General features: G+C 43.7%; 1 pseudogene; it reads left to right on the top strand.

Annotated features, from left to right (window-relative positions):
• Positions 1 to 2148: 2148 nt before the first annotated feature.
• Positions 2149 to 2258, top strand: LOC146784494 (U2 spliceosomal RNA; annotated as a pseudogene).
• The last annotated feature ends 2480 nt before the right edge of the window (positions 2259 to 4738 follow it).

The following is a 4738-nucleotide window of genomic DNA, read 5'->3' on the forward strand; positions in this document are numbered from 1 at the left end:
TCCTGCTTTGGCTTTGAGCAGCATTTGCATTTTTTTGATTTTTAATGCTTCACAATGTTTGTTCACCCGATCCTGGATAGTTTACATGTGTTCCCTACATCGTGTATGATTATAATTGTGTGTCCCAAGCAGGGATCCATACTCCAGGGGTGATTATTAGTCCTTTTTTTTACACATATTGCTCTCAATTACGGCGTGCATACAATATTCAGATATGTCGCCCATATGTACTCTTCCGATTGTCTCGTGTTATCACTCCACTGCAAAAAAAAATCGCAAGGCAATAGGTCTTGCATTATTGAAAGTTTGAGCTATTGGCTTTGCAAATATTAATGTGTCGCCAATAGCTCAAACTTTCAGTAATGTGCGACCTATTGCATTGCAAATGCTTGTTTTATTGCTCACATTGCAATGGCAAGCTTTCAGAAAATCACTGTTTTATTCAGGATGCAAACCATTTGTCAGAACATAAACACGGGGACCATAGACATGGCTGTAAACTTCAAAGAAGGAAATCTCAGCCTTGCTTTTCCTCTGATGAGCCTGTAACCAGCAGGGTTTGAGAGAGTTCACAAAACGTATGTGAAACAATAAATCTTTAAGTCACAAACAGCACTTTATTTGGTAAATATTATCTGATCTATGGAGCAGCTTCATTAGGTCCAGTTAACGAATGCTGTCGGCAGAAAACAGCGTGAGTGCTCAGCAGAGAGGCATGGGCAGACTGTATGATGTGGACAGGCATGTCCACTCTATGTTACCAATCGTAATATAGAGTGAACATGCATGTCCACTTCACGTCTGCACCAGGCGGGTTTAACATCCATTCTGAGCATTCACTCAGGTGGCTTTTAAGCACTACAGTAATGTTTCTGCTGGTGTTCTGATAAATTGTTATACAAATATCACCTGTACTGTTCCAACAGTGTTCACCATGCATGCCTGGTTGGGGCAACTGCAATGGAAAGGGGAGTCCAACAGCCAAGTGAAACGATCGGATGTACTCTACAATTAAGTGCCAAATCCCAAATGCAGAGAGCACATTGCGAAAACAAAAATTACTTATCAAATTTTTAAGAGCTCAGGAAATCAGCTTTAGAAACATTAGTTGAGCAGGAGGGTGTTGCCAGTGGTTTGCTACACATTATCCAGGCTTCACTGAACTTCTGCACAATGAAACATTGCGCAGCTCAAAAGCAAGCAGCGTGCACATCAATTGCCAGGAAGCAGCTTGTGACCAGGACCGGAGTGCAAGCTGTGTGGTGTTGTCACACCTGAGTGGAAATGACATAGCACAAGGCGAACCGCAGCTTACAGAAAACAAAAACAAAACAAGCATTTGCAATGCAATAGGTCTTGCATTACTGATTTGTTTAAGGTATTGACTTTGCAAATAATAATGCAACGCCAATAGCTCAATCTTTCAGTAATGCGAGACCTAATGGATTGCAAATGCTTGCATAGTGAGCCAGGAACCAGCATTGCATGTCTAGGTGCAGTACCGCAAGCTGCTCCTAGAGGACCCTAGTGAGCAAGGCACCAGCACTGCTTGTCTAGGTGCAGTACTGGAAGCTGCTCCTAGAGGTCCCTAGTGAGCAAGTCACCAGCACTGCATCAGTACTGCATGTCTAGGTGCACAGCCGCAAGCTGTTCCTAGAGGTCCCTAGTGAGCAAGGCACCAGCACTGCTTGTCTAGGTGCAGTACTGGAAGCTGCTCCTAGAGGTCCCTAGTGAGCAAGTCACCAGCACTGGATCAGTACTGCATGTCTAGGTGCACAGCCGCAAGCTGCTCCTAGAGGTCCCTAGTGAGCAAGGTCTAGGTGAACTACTGCAAGCTGCTCCTAGAGGTCCCTAGTGCGCATCATAAACCTTTGATCTCATATGATACTGCACCCGGCAGAAGATTTGGTAAATAGACCCTACCCATAATTCATTGCATGCAAGACAGTACCACCAGTACATTCAAATAGCTATGTCCATATATACAATTAGTAGCTTTGAAATGTGTTATTATATTAATTCTGGAGCTGATGAAGGGAAATTTATAGAAGTTCTATTGTAAATGTGAGATGTGGTAGGTGCAGTACCGCAAGCTGCTCCTAGAGGTCCCTAGTGAGCAAGGCACCAGCACTGCTTGTCTAGGTGCAGAAAGCTTCTCGGCCTTTTGGCAAAGATCAAGTGTAGTATCTGTTCTTATCAGTTTGAAAGTGCAATTCTTGCGTGAGTAAAATTAGATGTTTACAGTAATATGACTTGTACTTTGAAGCGAATGAATTAGCTTTATGCAAACTTATGCAAATTTCAAGATGGGCCAGGCTGCCATTTAGTTAAGCAGGAGGAGGGACACCAGCATGCTGGTGTCCGTTTGCTCGATAGGAGCACAAGAATGGACCTCCAAGGACCTGTGGTCAGCATTAGAGCACCGGAAAAGTTACGCTCCCTAATATCTCTCTTTCCTGGCATTTGGGTGGACTAATGCTGGAGGATTAAAACCCCTCCTAACCAGTGCTTAATTTGTAAACTATTAAGTGCTAGGGCTCTGACCAGGAGGCCACTGCAGCTTGCACCACCCATTGTCATCGCTGCCAAAACATCTACTAACCCTCTCTCTTGCATGCAAATGCGACAGTAAAGATTAATCCAGGTCCCCAAAGCTAAAGGAATGGCTGCGAAGGCAGGTATTAGTAATTTTGTAGGTCTCGCCTAGCAGCGCGAATGCGCTGCTTAGGAAAAAGACATTAAGCTATCGCTTAGGTTTTTGTCCCAAAAACGTGCACGCGTTCCATTGCCTTCAATGGCAACGCGTGAACGTTTGGCGATTCCCTTGCGGGAGCGAGCTTGACACCATATGTTTGTAATTAACTTACAAACACATGGTGCCCCGGCTTGATCCCGCAAGGGAAACGCTTTGTGTGCTCTGGGCCGCACTCCCCCACCCCTCCCACTTTCAGCGCTAGGAGCGCACGCTTGTTTACCTTGAGGAGGTATGTGGGGATATTGCTGAAATCCACTGGCAACTTCAAAAGGAACCAAGGCGAGAACTCGCCAGTCTGAGGAAAAAAAGACAGATAACAATGAGCTTGAGGAACGGGAGAACTCCACAAACCGGTGGAGACCGCAGCCAGATGCCGGGTCGGGCCAGACCGATTTACAGCAGCACTTTGTAAACACTTCACACGGGTTCAAAGGCACAGTACTAGCAAACATGTCTGCCTGCGAGTGTCTCTGTAATAAGTCATTCTGCAAAGCAGACACTGTCGATGGAATCTGTCTCCACCATGACTTAATGCGGTAACTTAAAGAGAAAGCCAGCTTTTTCGTATTAAATCACTTTGTTATGTCGCTGAGGCGTGAAGTTTGGAGAGGAAACGTTAATCACTGGTCCCCTAACTACAGGAAAAGGTTGTCGGGAAACAAATAACCTTCAGTCGCTCTCCCATTACATATACAGTGACCAATGCTGCCACCACATGGTGACTCCTCACATAACAGTAAAACAACGCTTTAATAACTGTTACAACTGCAATGTTGCCCTTTCGTAGCGCTGTAAATTGAAGATGTTTCTGTTATCACATGTATTAGTAGTTAGTTTATAAACCCCAGGTGGGGTGGGTGAAAGCGTTAGTTTGCCGTGCCTGAATTTGAGCTTGTGAACTGCAGGCCACACACAGACGTCAGAGGTGAGAGTTTAACCCACGGAGGTATCCGGCCATAAAAATGCGTTTCCGAGGGTGTTACGATACAAAACTGCATCAACACGTGGGTGCACGAGGTGAAAGCACCACAGGACTTGTCACAAGCTTGGTCTGTCATTAAATCTCAGTGTTTGTGAGCCATGTAAATAAAAAATGAAACAAGTAAAAACAACTTTGTTAAACAACTTGTTGCAATGTTTCAGTGCTGCGAATACATTACTCATGATTTAACATAAACTTCCCCTCTGTGCTTCTCATGAGCGATAGTGGGTTACACGAGTTCACAAATCAAAATGTACTTAACAACAAGGAATAATGTAAGCCAATAGCACAGTTTCAATTCAGTTTATGGAGGCCGATTTACAAAAAGAGTAGTAAAACTGCACTCTTATTTTTAAACATACATTCGAGTGAAATTTGACTACTTGTTGGATTTACAAAAACTTTGGAATCCATTTCATTGCAGAGGTGTCTATGGTAGAGAACTCCACATAGCTGGAGTGGATTTCTCTCTGTAAATGCACTTTGCACCCAGCCAACCCTGCAGCAAAATGTGACCCTTTCCAGGCTGGAAAAACGAATTGTAGGAGTTTGTGAATGCAAAAAGTTCGTAAATGCCCAAAATGTGTGGGCGCTTACAAACGTCAAGGCAAACCACGCCTTGAACCACACCGGACGGCCCCCGTTAATCCTCCCAGCCCATTTTTACATGAAAAGAGATTAGTGTGGCGGTATCTGCGATCCCGTCAAAGGGCTTAGGTCTGCCAGGAGTCCTTTTGTGAATTCCTGGCATGCATAAGTGAGGTAAATGCACTAGTAAATTTACAATTACAAATTAATTTAGCTTTGTGAATAGGTCGTGGTCAATATCAATTAATTCAGGTGAATATAACAATTTTTGAATTTCTTTTTTTGTCTGTCCCTATGATTTGTCAATATATTTCTCATTAAAAGATAAACTACTGGAACCATAACATCATGACAGTTGGTGGTATACATAATTTAATTTCATAACGTTGATCTGTGTGTTGTGGCACTGCAAC

Source organism: Triturus cristatus, chromosome 11, assembly GCF_964204655.1.
Source record: "Triturus cristatus chromosome 11, aTriCri1.1, whole genome shotgun sequence".
In the NCBI taxonomy this organism is placed as follows: domain Eukaryota; kingdom Metazoa; phylum Chordata; class Amphibia; order Caudata; family Salamandridae; genus Triturus; species Triturus cristatus.